Source organism: Rhinopithecus bieti, unplaced genomic scaffold, assembly GCF_001698545.2.
Source record: "Rhinopithecus bieti isolate Rb0 unplaced genomic scaffold, ASM169854v2 scaffold_4666, whole genome shotgun sequence".
Lineage (NCBI taxonomy): Eukaryota > Metazoa > Chordata > Mammalia > Primates > Cercopithecidae > Rhinopithecus > Rhinopithecus bieti.
Window position 1 is genome coordinate 150,402 of NW_016804530.1, and position 17,390 is coordinate 167,791.

The 17,390-nt window shown below is 47.9% G+C and overlaps 1 long non-coding RNA gene across 1 annotated transcript in view; it reads right to left on the minus strand.

Annotated features, from left to right (window-relative positions):
- LOC108527598 (uncharacterized) overlaps positions 1 to 13,982 on the minus strand; it is a 63,605-nt gene extending 49,623 nt beyond the window's left edge. Inside the window, exon 1 of the long non-coding RNA XR_001884851.1 lies at positions 13,898 to 13,982. This is a non-coding gene — a long non-coding RNA (uncharacterized LOC108527598). The remainder of the gene's footprint in view (positions 1 to 13,897) is intronic.
- Positions 13,983 to 17,390: the final 3,408 nt, after the last annotated feature.

A 17,390-nucleotide genomic window follows, 5' to 3' on the forward strand; every position in this document is an offset into this window, starting at 1 on the left:
GTTGCCCAGGCTGGACGATGGTGCAATCTTGGCTCACTGCAACCTCCGCTTCCTGGGTTCAAGCGATTCTCCTGCCTCGGCCTCCTGAGTAGCTGGGATTACATGCGCCCGCCACCACACCCGGCTAATTTTTTTTATTTTAGTAGAGATGGGGTTTCACCACATTGGCCGGGCTGGTCTCGAACTCCTGACCTCAGATGATCCACCCACCTTGGCCTCCCAAACTGCTGGGATTACAGGCATGAGCCACTGCGCCCGGCAAGATGCTCTGTTAAAATGTCTCCTTTATACCGAGACAAAAGTCTACCTCCTTCCATTCATCAATCCTAATTTCTCTCAAAAAAAAAAAGAATCTCCCTAAGAATAACTGTCCTTTGATTAATGACTCCAGAAAGTCACTGTTTCAAATGCTAATACATCACCTGGGAAAAATACATTATAATTTTCTGGTTATTCGAGTGGTTTTCTTTCCCATTTGACGTCTTTAAATTCCCTAAGAATAGGAATGGATATATACATACATACATATATATACACACACACAGGCACACACACATATATGTCATACACTACCTAGTAATATATGTACATGTGTATATGTATTTATACTTTATATGTAAATACTATATGTGTATCATATATTGTTTATATAGTTATGTGTGTGCATGTGTGTATATATATACACAGACATATATACTATACTGTATATACCACCATTAATTAATATTTACTATACTGGGCACCATGCTGAGTTCACATGTGGGCTCTCTTATTGAATCTCCACAACACTATGGAGCATTATTATTCCTATTTTCTAGAGGAGAACATTGAGGGGTTAAGTACCTACCTCTCAGCTAATTAGTAGGATTCAGACCCAGTCATTCTGATTTTAAGCCTGTCCCTGAAGCACCACACTATAATCTTTTCTATGCCTTGCACATACTAAGCCTAAATTAATGCTGGGTGAAATAATTATTTATTGAATTAATTAAATAACCTAGGCCGTGCTTGGTGGCTCACGTCTATAATCCTAGCACTTAGGGAGGCCAAGGCAGACAGATCATGTGAACTCAGTAGTTCAAGACCACCCTGGCCAATATGGCAAAATGCCATCTCTACCAAAAATACAAAAGTTAGTGGGGTGTAGTAGCGTGCACCTGTAGTCCCAGCTACTCGGAGGCAGAGGTTGCAGTGAGCCAAGATTGCGCCACTGCACCCCAGCCTGGGCGATAGAGGAAGACTGCATCTCAAAATAACAAAAAAAAAGGCCGGGTGCGATGGCTCACACCTGTAATCCCAACACTTTGGGAGGCTGAGGCGGGCGGATCACCTGAGGTCAGGAGTTTGAAACCAGCCTGACAAACATGGAAAAGCCCCGTCTCTACTAAAAATTAAAAAAAAATTAGTCAGGCATGGTGGCACATGCCTGTAGTCCCAGCTACTTGGGAGGCTGAGGCAGGAGAATCACCTGAACCGGGGAGGCGGAGGTTGTGGTGAGCCGAGATCGTGCCATTGCACTCCAGCCTGGGCAACAAGAGTGAAACACCGTCTCAAATAAATAAATAATAAAAATAAAAACAACCCATCCGTTCCCAATAACACAAAACACGAGTGAGTTTATCTCATCAGTCATTTGCATCTGGAAACATAGGACAGATGAACTTACATGGAGGACAAGAGACAGTCTGGGGCCCAGGCCAGAGAAGACAGGGTCTCACTCACTCTGCCACCCAGGCTAGAGTGCAGTGGCATGATCTTGGCTCACTGCAGCCTCAACCTCCAGGGCTCATGTGATCCTCCCAGCTCAGCCTCCTGAGTAGCTGGGACTACAGGTATGCACCACTACGCCTGGCTAATTTTTTTTTTTTTTGTAGAGACAGAGTTTCACCATGTTGCCCAGACTGGTTCCAAACTCCTGGGTTCAAGTGATCCGCCCACTTCGGCCTCCTAAAGTGCTGGGATTATAGGCGTGAACCACCACACCTGGCCTTAGACTGGGTCTTTCGACTTCAAGGTGTTCCCAGTGTAGTTGCGGAGAAAGATGAAAGGAAATGCAGTGGGCTTCTGAGTTTCCCCCCAAATCACTCTTGAGCCGAGTCCCTTCGAAGAACCCGAGTCCTTTACCTAGAATGCCTCTCTCCCTTACGTCAGTCTCTCCTCCATCAAGACCCAGCTCAAATGTCACCTTTTCCTTGCAGCTCAAGCTACCCATTTTTTTCTCTCAAGGCAGAATGATTCCTACTTCAGCTGGGTTCCCCCTGCCTTCATACATACCCCGCTATCACACACATCACATCATACTGCATTTATGCGTTTATCTTGTCTATCTCTGTACACCATGAATGGCTCAAATGCTGAGCTTTTTAGTCTCAGGGCCCCGTTCAGGGCTTTGCAGAGTCAGCACTCAGTAAATGTATGTTGTCAGTGAGTCAGCGAGTGAGCAAGAGATGGAATAAAGAGAGAGCCGTCTTGCAGAAAGGAAAAACCCCGGGCGCAAGACTAGACCAGGACTTTGTACCTCACAAATAAACATGTGGGTTTTTACCACTGTTATGCTCCTGCCACAAGGGTTGGCACGGCAACCCCCTCCTTCTCCAGAGCCAGGGTCCTCCAGAGGCCTCCCCACCACTCCGGTGAGAAGTGAAGTGTGAATCATCTGCCACCCCAACACCCTCAGAGAGGCCAGCCAGCCTCCTGCCCTTCTCCCTAGCTGTGCCAGAACAGCAGGGCCCCCAACGCTGGAAAGTTTGCCAACTGAGTGCACTAGGGAGAGTCCACCAGGACTAAGGGGGAGAGTCTAGAAAACATCAGAGGCTAAGGAATCTAAGAGAAGCAGGAATCAGTAGGAGGTGGAGAGAAGAATTCAGTGAGGCCCAAGTGGGCAGAGACTACAATGAACAAGTTCCAGATAAACAAATAAGGAATTTGTCAGGGTAAAAGAGGAGAGCTCCCAAAGACACAACTGTTACCCCTTTGGGAACGTTAAGGCCAGCAGGAAAGGCCCAAGACCCAAGGCAGGATCGGGGATGAGCCAGGTAGAGAAGTCTGCAGGGCACATGAGGCCGAGAGGGCACTTAACATCTAAGGCTAGCTATTGCCCAGAGAAGGGGACTCCTACAGGGCAAGGTTTTCTCTCTCTTTTTTTTTTTTTCTGAGACAGAGTCTCACTCTGTCACCCAGGCTAGAGTGCAGTGGAGCAAGTTTGGCTTACTGCAACCTCCATCTCCCGGGGCAAGGTTTTCTTATAGGGACTGGTGGAGAATTCACCAGGCTTAGATCAAAAAAGAAAAAAGAAAGAAAGAAAAAAAGAACAAATGGTAACAAGCACATGAAAAAAAGCTCAACGCCATTAGTCATTAGGGAAATATAAATTTTTTTTTTTGAGACGGAGTCTCTCTCTGTCACCCAGGTTGGAGTGCAATGGCGTGATATCAGCTGACTGCAACCTTAGCCTCTCGGGTTCAACCAATTCTCCTGCCTCAGCCTCCTGAGTAGCTAGGATTACAGGCACCCGCCATCATGTCCGGCTAATTTTAGTATTTTTAGTAGAGACGAGGTTTCACTATATTGGCCAGGCTGGTCTTGAACTCCTGACATCAGGTGATCTGCCTGCCTTGGCCTCCCAAAGAGCTGGGATTACAGGCATGAGCCACCACACCTGGCTGGGAAATACAAATTGAAACCACAAATCAAAACCACAATGAGATACCACTGCCCACCCACTTACTAGGATGGCTATAATCAAAAAAGCAAACAATGGTTGGGTGCAGGGCTCACACCTGTAATCTCAGCACTTTGGGAGGCTGAGGTGGGAGGATCATTTGCGCTCAGGAGTTCAAGACCAGCCTGGGCAATATAGCAAGACTCCATCTCTACAAAAAATCAAAAAATTAGTCGGGCATGGTGGTGCATGCCACGTTGGGGTGGAATAGTCCCAGCTACTCAGGAGGCTAAGGTGGGAGGATTACTTGAGCCCAGGAGATCAAGGCTGCAGTGAGCCATGATTATGCCATTGCACTCCAGCCTGGGCGACAGAGCAAGACCCTGTCTCAGAATAATAATAATAATAATAACGTGTTTATGATAATGTGGATAAACTTTATACATTGCTGGTGGGAATGTAAAATGGTACAGCTGCTTTAAAGAACAGTCTGGAGGTTTCTCAAAATGTGAAACAGAGTAATCCTATGACTCAGCAATTCCACTCCTACGTATATACCCAGAAGAACTCAAAACAGGTATTTAAACAAAACCTGACATACAAATGTTCACAGCAGCACTATTCACAATCACCAAAGGGTGAAAACAATTCAAAAGTCCATCAACTAATGAATGGATGAACCAAAGGTGGTATATTCCACACAATGGACTATTATTCAACTTACAAAAAGAATGAAGTGCTGATACATGCTACAGCATGAATGAGCCTCAAAAATATTATTCTGGGCCAGACACGGTGGCTCACTCCTGTAATCCCAGCACTTCTGGTGGCTGAGGCGGGAGGATTGCCTGAGCCTGGTCAACATGGTGAAACCCCATCTCTACTAAAAATACAAACAAGTCCGGGCCCGGTGGGTCATGCCTGCAATCCCAGCACTTTGGGAGGCCGAGGCAGGCAGATTACCTGAGGTCAGGAGTTCAAGACCAGCCTAGCCAACATGGTGAAACCTCATCTCTACTAAAGATACAAAAAAATTAGCCAGGTATGGTGGCATGTGCCTGTAGTCCCAGGCTACTCGGGAGGCTGAGGCAGGAGAATCACTTGAACCTGGGAGGCAGAGGTTGCAGTGAGCCAAGATTGCGCCAGTGCACTCCAACCTGGACGACAGAGTGAGACTCTGTCTCAAAAAAAAATAAAAAATAAAAAAATTTTAAAAAATTAGCTGGGCATAGTGAACAAAAGGTAACAAGCACATGAAACATGTGTACAGGTATGTGCCAGTAATCCCAGCTACTCGGGAGGCTGAGGCACGAGAATCACTTGAACCCAGGAGGCAGAGGTTGCAGTAAGCTGAGATCACGCCACTGCTCTCCAGCCTGGGCGACAGAGCACAACTTTGTCTCAAAATAAATAAATAAATAAATAAATAAATAAATAAATAAATAAAATTCTAAAACAAAAAAAAATTATGCTGAGTTAAAGAAGCCAGACACAATAGGTCACGTACTGTATGATTCCATTTATATTAAATGTCCAGAGTAGGCAAACTCATAGGGACAGAAAGCAGATGAGTGGTTGCCAGGGCCTAAGGCAAGGGAGGAATGGTAAGTGACTGTTTAAGGAGTATAAGGTTTCTTTTTGGGATGATAAACATATTTTGGAACTACATAGAGGTAATAGTTGCATAATATCATAAATGTGCTAAAATGCCATTGAATCATACACTTTAAAAATGGTTAATTTTGGTGCATACCTGTAGTCCCAGGGACTTGGGAGGTTAACTTGAGTCCATGAGCTCTGGGCTATAATGCACTCTGCCAGTTGGGCATCCACACTGAGTTTGACATCAATATGGTGACCTCCCAGGAGCGAGGGACAACCAGCGGCCTAAGGAGGGATGAACAGCCCAGGCCAGAAACTGAACAGGTCAAAACTCCTGTGCTGATCAATAAAGGTATCACACCTGTAAATAGTCACTGTACTCCAGCCTGGATAACATAGCAAGATCCCATCTCTACTAAATAAATAAAATGGTTAATTTTATGTTGTGTGAATTTCATCTTAATTTATTTAAAAAAAAAAAAAAAAAAGAACATTGGTTGCAGTGAGCCAAAATTGCACCACTGCGCTGCAGCCTGGGTGACAGAGTGAGACCCTGTCTCAAAAAAAAAAAAGAATATTGGCTATCAGAACCATTTAAGTCACTCATAGTCCTTTGCCTTCTCCACCCAGGTGGACACCAGGTCTCTCTGCCTAAGAAAGGCAGGGAGTTGCAGCTAGGGAGCTTTACCAACCCTGCCAGGCACTGAGGCACAGACCCCCCTCCATTGCCTGCCTCCTCTCCACCTCAGCAACTCTCTCTCTGCCACAGGTGCCCCTGAACCCTCAGAGGTGTCAGGACAGGAAACTGGGGCAGAGGGCCAGCTCCTTAGCACTGACCTTCCCTTGAGCTCACTAAGTGGTTCCTTCATGGGTTTGCACAGTCAATAATTCACCAGCCTGCCAAGGTGCTAGCAGGACAGAAAAGCCCCCTACTGCTTTCCGGCTAAAGGGGCCCAGGCTGATGAGGGAGATTCTCTCTGCTGCTCCATAAACACTGACCACGTACTGATGGCTTACTATGGGCCAGCACAGTACATGGGATTCAACATGATTATCACATTGCATCCTCATGATAACCCTGTGAGACAGACGGTGTCAAGTCAAGGCCACAGTAGGATTTTTGTGGATCTGAGACACTGTTGCTTTTGTGGGCCCCTTCCTCTATAAAAATAAATACTAAAAATTATGTTTTACAACTACATTGATAAAAGTATACTTAATAATGTCTTAATATATTAAGACGTTTTCTTTGACCTACATTTTCGTTTCTTTCTTCAGATGTGAAAAGTAACCAAAACTATTTTTTTTTTCTTTTGAGACAAAGTCTTACTCTGTCACCCAGGCTGCAGTGCAGGGGTCTCAAACCCCTGACCTCATGATCTGCCCGCTTTGGCCTCCCAAAGTGCTGGGATTACAGACATGAGCCATCGCATCCGACCCTTTTTTTTTTTTCTTTTTTTCTTTCCTAGAGGGAGTCTCACTCTGTCGCCCAGGCTGGAGAACAGTAGCACAATCTTGGCTCACTGCAACCTCCACCCCCTGGGTCAAGTGATTCTCCTGCTTCAGTCTCCCAAGTAGCTGGGCCTACAGGCACATGCCACCATGTCAGCTAATTTTTGTATTTTTAGTAAAGACAGAGTTTCACTATGTTGGCCAAGCTGGTCTCAAACTCCTGACCTCAGGTGACCCGCCTGCCTTGGCCTCCGAAAGTGCTGGCCAAAAAATAACTAAAACATTTTTATGGACCCTTAAAAGTACCATGGGACCTAGAATATTGAGCCTCTTGTGCTTGATGAATGAGTCAGTCCGGATACTACTGTTATTTCACAGATGAGAAAACTGAGGCCTAAATTGCAGAGCTAAAAAGTGGTAGGTTATAGAAGAAGAAGGATTGGGGGGGAAAAGTGGCAGGGATACATCTGTGGGCAACTGATTTTAGAAAAGGGTGCCAAGAAAATTTAATGGGGAAAGAATAGTGTTTTCTACAAATGGTACTGGTACAGCTAAATATCCACAAACAAAAGAATAAAGTAGACCCCTACTTCATACTATATATAAAAATTAATTAGGCTGGGCGCGGTGGCTCACACCTATAATCCCAGCACTTTGGGAGGCTAAGGTGGGCGGATCACCTGAGGTCAGGAGTTCCGAGACAAGCCTGACCAACATGGAGAAACCCCGTCTCTACTAAAAATACAAAATTAGCTGGGTATGGTGGCACATGCCTGTAATCCCAGCTACTTGGGAGGCTGTGGCAGGAGAATCACTTGAACCTGGGAGGCAGAGGTTGCGGCAAGCCAAGATTATGCCATTGCACTATATCCTGGACAACAAGAGCAAAACTCCATCTCAAAAAAAATTTTTTTTAATTAATTAAAATAAATCAAAAACCTAAATGTAAGAGCTAAAATCATTAAACTCTTGGAAGAAAACATAGATTAAATCTTCATGGTTTCTTAGCTCTGACACCTAAAGCACAAGTAACTAAAAAATATATATTTTCAAATCACATACCTGATAAGGGTCTAGTATATAGAATACATTAAGAACTCGCACAATTTGGCCAGGTGTGGTGACTCACGTCTGTAAACCCAACACTCTGAGGGGCCGAGGTGGGCGGACCACAAGGTCAGGAGTTCAAGACCATTCTGGCCAACATGGTGAAACCCTGACTCTACTAAAAATACAAAAATTAGCTGGGCGTGATGGCATGCACCTGTAATCCCAGCTACTCCAGAGGCTTAAGCAGGAGAATCGCTTAAGCCTGGGAGGCGGAGGTTTCAGTGAGCCGAGATGGCGCCATTGCACTCTAGTCTGTGTAACAGAGCAAGACTCCATCTCGGTGCGGTGGCAGGGGGGAACAACTCCCACAATTCAAATATAAAAAGATAAATAAATAATTCCAAGATAAAAATGGGGGCTGGGCATGGTGGCTCATGCGTATAATCTCAGCACTTTGGGAGGACAGGACAGGAGGATCACTTGAGGCCAGGAGTTTAAGACAAGTCTGAGAAACACAGCAAGACCCCATCTCTATTTAAAAAAAAAAAATTGGCCGGGCACGGTGGCTCAAGCCTGTAATCCCAGCACTTTGGGAGGCCGAGACGGGCGGATCACGAGGTCCATCCTGGCTAACAAGGGGAAACCCCGTCTCTACTGAAAAATACAAAAAAAAAAAAAAAACTAGCTGGGCGAGGTGGCGGGCGCCTGTACTCCCAGCTACTCGGGAGGCTGAGGCAGGAGAATAGCATAAACCCGGGAGGCAGAGCTTGCAGTGAGCTGAAATCCGGCCACTGCACTCCAGCCTGGGTGACAGAGCGAGACTCTGTCTCAAAAAAAAAAAAAAAAAAAAAAAAAAAAAAAAAAAGTATGGAATTAGACAGTGGGTAATGATTGTGCCACCTTATCAATATACCAAAAACCACTGAATTGTACACTTTAAAATGGTGAGTTTTATGGTATGTGAGTTGAATTTCTATTTTTAAAAAGGAAAATTATTTTGGTAATGGTTGTGTAATTATAAACCTACTAAATATCGAATTGTACACTTTAAAGGGTGAATTGTATGGCATGTGATTTACATCTCAAGAAAGCTATTACCAAAAAAAAAAAAATTATAGGATTCGTGATCAAATCCAGGTCTTCCCATTCCCAAAACAAATACTCCCAACTGCTCCACCACTCTGCCTTATTTGCCAACTGACTAATCCCAAAGGGGCTCTTTACCTCCCTGTTTTCAACACACAAGCTCCTTTTCCTCTCCTACCCTGCCCTCTGAGTAACAAAAAGGCAAATGCTTTCTTCTTGTTTTCATATTTTATTTTATTTCCACAAAAACTGAAGCACTGTATGGTTTCTTCTTTCTAAGCACAGTGTTGTCCAGCTCAGGCCCTCCTCAAAAGCTCTTAAGTACCTACAAATCCAAAGTCCATTCTCTTTCTCTGAATTATGGAAAGAGAGAAAATAAAATAAAATAAAGTAAAATAAAATAGCCATCCAATTTCCTTAACCTGGAAACCAAGGCCTCTCAAGATCTGGCGCCATCTTTGTTTTCCCAGGACCCTGCTCCACATGGCCAAACAAATCTCCCTGTCCTTCTTTGAGTCATGTCCTTTCCTGCTGTCCCAGTGCCTGCAGAACCCACTCTCCACCCCTCCACTGCATGGCTAAATCCTGACTCTCTGCTCTGATGCTACCTGATACCTTCTCTGAGTTCAGAGTTTCACACACCCAGGCACAAGCATTAATTGCACTTCCTCTGAGCTCTCATGGGTCTCTATTTATCCTTCTACACCTTTCTCCCTGTATTAAACCGTTGAGACATATATTCCTTGAGGACTACACAGTGAACAACCCAACTGGTTGTTGGCACACTGGGACACTCACAAAAGTCACACTGCAACACTTACAAAAGTCTGGCACACTGTGACACTCACAAAAAATACACTGCGACACTCACAAAAGTCTGGCACACTGCGACACTCACAAAAGTCACACCAAACCCACTGAAGTGAATTCAATCTCGCCCCCAATCATCCCACTGCTCTTTTTTCCCTAATGTCAGTTTTCCTGCCAACTAAAAACACTACAGGCAATTTGAACATGATGTTTAGAATTATAATGGATGAAAACCAGTTACAGCCACATTTATTTCATATAAATGAACCTCTGTGAGCTTTATTGCCTTGGTCGCCTTGACTACCCAGCTGCTGGTTAGCATACCCTGCTCAGCCCAAGGGGTGGAAATGTTCCCCTAGCACAGTGATGTCAGCTGGAGTTAAAGGAAGAGAATGAGGTCAGAGGCTGAAGTACCAGCAGCTTCTTGAGTGGTTCATGCTACCATCTCATGGGGACCCCTCCTACCTGTTCCTCAACTCCAACTGAAACAGCCACGGGGTTGGGAAGTCTGAGGCGGTGTGCCACGGATCTGCTCCGACAAGGTGTCAGGAAGGGAGCCAGAGAGAGCCAGGCCAATCCCTACTCTGGGTTTCCCTTAGGTTGTCTTCATCGGAAATGCCTCTCTTTTTTCCTAGCCACTGCTGCCCCCTGGTGCCCTCATCTGCCACACCCTACAACACCCCACCAGCCCTACCCTATGGAACATTGGAAATACATCCCAACAGGTGGGCTCAGTGACTCATGCCTGTAATCTCAGCACTTTAAGAGGCCGAGGCGGGCAGATCACCGAAGTCAGAGTTCGAAACCAGCCTGAGCAACTGGAGAAACACCATCTCTACTAAAAAAACACACACAAAATTAGCTGGGCATGGTGGCATGCACCTGTAATCCCAGCTACTCGGGAGGCTGAGGCAGGAGAACCACTTGAACTCAGGAGGTGGAGGTTGTGGTGAGCCGAGATCACGCCATTGCACTCCAGTCTAGGCAACAAGAGCAAAACTCCATCTCAAAAAAAAAAAAAGAGAGAAAGAAAAGAAATACATCTCAGCACTTTGGGTGGCAAAAACAGGTGAATCGCTTGAGGTCAGGAGTTTGAGACCAGCCTGACCAACATGGGGAAACCCCTTCTCTACTAAAAATACAAAAATTATCTGGGTGTGGTGACACACACCTGTCCCAGCTACTCGGGAGGCTGAGGCAGGGGAATTGCTTGCACCCAGGAGGCAGAGGTTGCAGTGAGCTGAGATCACGCCACTGCACCCCAGCCTGAGCAACAGAGTAAGACCCTGTCTCAGAAAACAAAAACAAACAAAAAAAAATGTGATTTACATTTTCTAGTAGCCACATTTCAAAAGGGAAAAATAAAACAGGTGAAATTAATTTTAATAATACATTTATTTTATGACCAGGCACAGTGACCTACACCTGTAATCCCAGTACTTTGGGAGGCCAAGCCAGGAGGATCTCCTTGCTGGTTTCAAGAGCTTGAAACCGGCCTAGGCAACATAGTAAGGCCACATCTCTACAAAATAATATGAATAGTAATGTATTCTATGTAGCCCAGTATACACAAACTATTAGCAGTTCAATATATGATCAGTATTAAAAAAAAATTTTTTTTTTGAGACAGAGTCTCTCCTGTCCCCAGGCTGGAGTGCAGTGACGCAATCTTGGCTCACTGCAACCTCCACTTCCCGGATTCAAGTGACTTTCCTGCCTCAGCCTCCCTAGTAGCTGGGACCACAGGCACACACCACCACGCCCAGCTAATTTTTTTGTATTTTTTAGTAGAGACGGGGTTTCACCACATTGGCCAGGATGGTCTTGATCTCCTGGCCTCGTGATCCACCCGCCTCAGCCTCCCAAAGTGCTGGGATTATAGTCGTGAGCCACCATGCCTGGCCCAGTATAAAAATTATTAATGAAATATTCTACATTCTTTCTTCCATGCTAACTCTTCAAAATCTAGCGTATCCTTTATACTTCTAGCACACCTGAAATCAGACAAGACACATGTCAAGTGCCCAACAGCCACATGTGGTTCATGGCTACTGTGCTGGAGAGCCTAGTGTCTGTGCCAGACAACTTAGTGCTTGTCCCTTGAACAGTACTGTCTCTGTGGGCCTAACCAGAGCTGCCCGTGCCCCGAACCAAATTTATCTCTAGGCCAGTTCTGTTCCCTGTGCTCCAAGCTCGGAGACCCAGCTTCCTGCTTGTCATCTCCACTTTCCTGTCTTACAGAAATCTCTGTAAGTTCATCAAAACTGCATTTGCATTTTCCTCCCCAAAATGTATCTCCCACAACCCACTCCAACTCAGTCAGTGGCACCACAGTCCACCCAGTTGCTAGAAGTCAAATCCAAGGAGTCACACTTTTCCTTCATCCAAATGGTCATAAAGTCCTGTCAATTCTGTCCACGCCCGGATAATTTTTGTATTTTTAGTAGACACGAAGTTTCACCATGTTGGCCAAGATGGTATCGATCTCTTGACCTCATGATCTGCCCGCCTCGGCCTCCCAAAGTGCTGGGATTACAGGCGTGAGTCACCACGCCTGGCCTCAATGATTTCTAACTAGTTTAACTCCTACCCTTCCCACCTTCTCACTCCACACCCACACAGAGCAGCTAGAGGGACTGGACCACTCCCCTACCCACATCCCTCCACCAGCTTCCCGATGCCTTCTACTAAAATCCAAACTCCTGGCCTAGCTTTGCCACACCCTCCACAACTTGCTCCCTGCACCTCACTGCCCATCACTCTCGCACTGGCCATATGCCTCAAATCTGCTAAACTCATTTCCACTTCCTGGTCCCTCTCTCCGGAGTGCTCTTCCTCCAGATCCTTCCATGCCTGGCTCCTTCTCATCATTCGGGTCTCTTGAGTGGCCTTCCCTCTCCACCTTATCTGCAATAGTCCCTTCATCCTTAGTCGTTTACTAGCCCATCATCTTTTTACGTTCTCCAGAGCATTCATCACTTCCTGATATTATTTGTCTAATTGGTTATTTGCCTTCTGTCTTCTTCCAGTACAACATAAGCTCCATGACAGAAAGCATTTCTCTTGTATTGTTCATCACTGTTTTTGAAGCAAATAGAACAGCATCTAGCACAGAGTAACACATGCATGAGTGTGTGAGTGGATGAATGCTATTCCCTCTGTCTGGAACACTCTCTCCATTCCGTGGCTGGCTCCTCCTCTTTCAGGTCTTAGGCTAAGTGTTACCTGCTCAGAGAGTCCTCCAAGAATGGCCTGCTTTGTTCTCTATCTTAGCACCCTCCTTGCTACCCTCGTAGCGCATACCACAATTTTTATTTTTTATTTTTTGTTTTTGAGACAGAGTTTCGCTCTTGTTGCACAGACTGGAGTGCAGTGGTACAATCTCGGCTCACCACAACCTCCGCCTTCCAGGTTCAAGCGATTCCCTTGCCTCAGCCTCCTGAGTAGCTGGGATTAGAGGCATGCGCCACGACACTCAGCTAATTTTGTATTTTTAGTAGAGATGGGGTTTCTCCATGTTGGTCAGGCTGGTCTCGAACTCCCAACCGCAGGTGATCTGCCCGCCTCAGCCTCCCAAAATGCTGGGATTACAGGCGTGAGCCACTGCACCCGGCCTCACAATTTTGACTTTAACCAATTCGTTTACTTTCTTTTTTGTCTTCTCCCACTGCCCTTATCACCACTTCTAGACCCTGCACTCCATAAACAGGGTCAATGTCTGTACAGTTCACTCCTGTCACTCATTGCCTAGCACAAAGCCTGGCATGTGGTGGATGTCCAATAAACACTGGTTGTGAATGAATAACCAACTCTTCCTGGGACCTCCCAGGCCTGCCCAGGAGAACAATCCCAGAGGAGTATCCCACCAGGTCCCTACAAAAAATCTGCCTCGCCCTAGTCACCTCTGATTTCCAGGAGCTGTAGCTCCCACCTTACTGGAACACTGAGGCTGCCTGGGCGTGATGTGAGCTGACCACCCCAGCTTCAAAGAAAGGAGCAAGACTGGGGCAGAAAGAGAGGATCGTTTTCCCCAGAGTATACATCTGAGTCTTGCCAATTTCCCTCCCTCCCTCCCCCAGGGTCATCAGACCCCTCCTCCCAACAAGGATCCCAGGAGTCCACCTAGGTTGGGCTGAGGGAGGGTTTCTGACCCAGCTCCCACCCTCCCCAGTACCAGTACCTATCCCAACCCCAATGGGTGGAGCTCACAGCCAGGACTTCAGTGTTCCCACTTACCAAGCCAGAAAGCAACAGAGTCTGTCGGCGGGAGCTCCCATCCCCACACTGTGGCCAGAGCGTTCTACAACGCCCTTGGGCACACCTGAAATTATAGAAGCCACATGTCAAGTGCGCAACAGCAACATATGGTTAGTGGTTATTGTACCAGACGGCTTAGCTCTTGCACTCCGAACATCATGGCCCCAGGATTTCTGTTAGAAACCCTTCCACTCAAGTCTCAAGCCTTAGAGATCATGGAACCCAAGCTCTTCACTGCAGGGACAGGCCCAGGGTCATACAGCCAAGGCCAGAACCCCAGGCTCCTGTGGGTGGGGGTAACAGACACAGTGTCCCCTAGAGCCCAGGAGTTCAGGCCACCTATGCCTTTTCTCATTTCTTTCTTCCATTCTTCCTCCCCTGCATCAGGAAGCCCATGAGAAGTCAGGTTATAACTTCCTCACACCTGGGCTTTCACCTCCATGGTTATATTTCCAAACCCACAGTACTGGGCAGGGCAGGGAAGTAGGTGGCAGGTTTTGGTTTGGGGGGATTGTGTTTGTTTGTTTGAGAGGGGTCTCCTCGCTGTCACCCAGCCTGGAGTGCAGTAGTGCAATCAAATGCACCACTGGAGTGCAGTCGAGGATCACTGCCGCCTCGACCTTCTGGGCTCAAGCCCCATCTTCCCACCTCGGCCTCCCATGTCCAGCTAATTTTTTTTCTTTAGAGATGAGGTTACTTACTACATTGCCCAGGGTGGTCTTGAACCCCTGACCTCTAGTGATCCTCCCATCTTGGCCTCACAAAGTGCTGAGGTTATGGGTATAAGCCACCACGTCCAGGCTGTTTCCCCTTTCTGAAAGCTGTCCATGGTGACACTGACGCCTGGGTGAAGTGACCTGCACAAGCACACACAGTGAGGTGGAAGCACTGCCATGACCAGCCCAGGAATGCTCTCTTCAGCTCAGGGCCGGGTCCCACTGCCCTGGCACCTCCTGGAAGGACCTGGGTCTGGGCCCCCATGCTGCCAGCTCTGACATAGAAGGCGGTCAGTGGATCAGGCCCAGCCTATAGCTGCTCCAGGTACCGGAAGGATCAGGCCCAGCCCACAGCCAATCAGGGTCAGGCGGGGAAGGGCTCAATGTGGAGTCACTCTCAGTACAGCCACTGAGAGCCAGGGCTCTGGCCCCTCCACTGCCACTCTTCTGCTCCAGGGACAGCTGTGCCAGCCAAGCGCCACCTCAGGAGTGGGTCAGCATCGTTGTCCCCTCTGCCCCCTAAGGGCCTGGGAGATCCTGAGGGGAAAAAAACCAAGGCCCTTTGACAAGTAACTCTGACCAAAAGCAAAAAAATGGCCAGGCACGGTGGCTCACACCTGTAATCCTAGCACTTTGGGAGGCTGAGGCGGTCAGACTCTTGAGGCCAGGAGTTCAAGACCAGCCTGAACAATATAGTGAAACCTTGCCTCTAGTAAAAATACAAAAATTAGCCAGGCATGGTGGTGAGTGCCTGTAATCCCAGCTACTCAGGAGGCTGAGGCAGGAGAATTGTTTAGACCCGGAAGGGAGAGGTTGCAGTGAGCCGAGATGGCACCACTGCACTCCAACCTGGGCAACAGAGCAAGACTCAAAAAAAAAAAAAAAAAAAAAAAACCAAACAAACGAAAAAACAAACGGAAAAAGCAAGGCCTAGGCTCCACATATTCCCTCCCCTCACCATCCTCCACGGACTCTGCTCACCCTCATGGTGTGTAGGGCTTGGAGACACAGGTGACAAGGGCACGGTGATGGCCAGCCGACCACCTGGCACGAACCGCAACGGTTGGACCGATGCGGTGGCTCCGCCTGTGATCCCAGAGCTTTGGGAGGCCGAGGCGGGAGGATCACTTGAGCCCAGGATGTGGAAGCTGACTGAGCCGAGATGACGTCACTGCACTCCAGCCTGGGTGACACAGGGAGGAGACTCCTTTCAAAAAAAGAAAAAAGGAAAGAAAGAGAAAGTGAGGGACAGAGAGAAGGAAGGAAAAGAAAGAAAGAAAGAAAGAAAAGACAAGACAAAAGAGAAAAAAGAAAGGCAAGAGAAAGGAAACGCAGGGACTGACTGAGGGACTGATGGAGGAGCGGTGTGAGTCGGGCTGGGGCCCCGACTGACTGATCGGCTGATAGGATGACCGGCTGCACTGGGGTTGCTGAGGGGTGGCGGCGACAGCCGGCCTCTCATCCTCGGTTTCCGCCTGCCTCTGCCTCAAGCCAACTCACCGCGTGGCCTCTTCCGCCACTAACCGGCGCCTGAACCAAAACGCAAGGAGCCTGACGGACGAGGCTCCCTCAGAGAGTCGTCCGAGCCCCGGCGCTGCTCCACGGCGCCACCTCGAGGATGCGCCTGGAAGGGAGGGGCTGGGAAGTGGGCGGGGTCAGGGGCGGGGCTACAGGTGGAGCGGCGGCGGGAGCTCCCTCATCCTCTTTCCCGCGACGCAGCTCCTCTTCCCAGCCTCCTTGGCTCGCCTCTGGAGCCCCTTCCTCCTCCCGCTTCCGAGTGGGCGGGTCCCCGCTGGAGCCTGAGTCGCACTGCAGACCTATCCTGCGGCCTGATGGGGTGAAAAAAACTCCCAGTTTCCCATTAGGACCCCCTGGCAGCCTGGGAATCCCGACTGTTCCAGGGGCCCGCTAGGGCAAGTGACGGCCGAACCTTTGGGCGCCAGGCTGGCAGCAGACGTGATAGAGGTGAAAACCCCACCACCCTCTTAATCCCCAGAAATGCTAGAGGATTCAGGGGGGCCTGAGCGAGCAGCTGAGGGTAAGAGCCGGTATTTGCATTATTGGTTACTAGGCCCAGAAATAGCGCTCAACCCCATTTGCTCCCTCCCCCGCATCCCGCTGCTCTTAACACTTGCAAGCTCACCTGCCTGCCAGGTGGCCGGTCTGGAGCGTGGCGAGCACCTTCGAGCCCCATAGGTGGCAGCACAGGCCTGAGAAAGTCGTACCAGAATGGCGCCTCCCTTCCAAACTCAGAAAGGTCAGGAGAGACAGAGCCACTTAGGGGAGAAAACTAAGGTCCAGAGTGGCAGAAACATCCTCATATCCCGAAGGGTCTTAAACCCTAACTTCTTACCCCAGGACAAGGAGACAAGGCAGAGTAAAGAGAGGCTCACAGGGAGACGCCATAGCAAGTGACAGTTCAGAACTCAGGTGGACCACACCACGCTACTGTGGGCATCTCCTCAATTCTCTGAGGCCATTTCCTGACCTGTAAAATTAGGGACAAGAAGGATACCTGCGTCACGGGATGTTTTGAGATAAACTGAGATGCTGCATGCAAATCACCACAGGGCATGTGGTAAGTGCTGTAATATATGTAAATCAATGTTCCACTATTTTTTGTTTGTTTGTTTTCAAGACAGGGTCTCAGTCTGTCACCCAGGCTGGAGTACAGTGGTATGATCATAGCTTACTGCAGCCTTGAACTCCTGGGCACAAGTGATTCTCCCACCTCAGCCTCCTGAGTAGCTGGGACT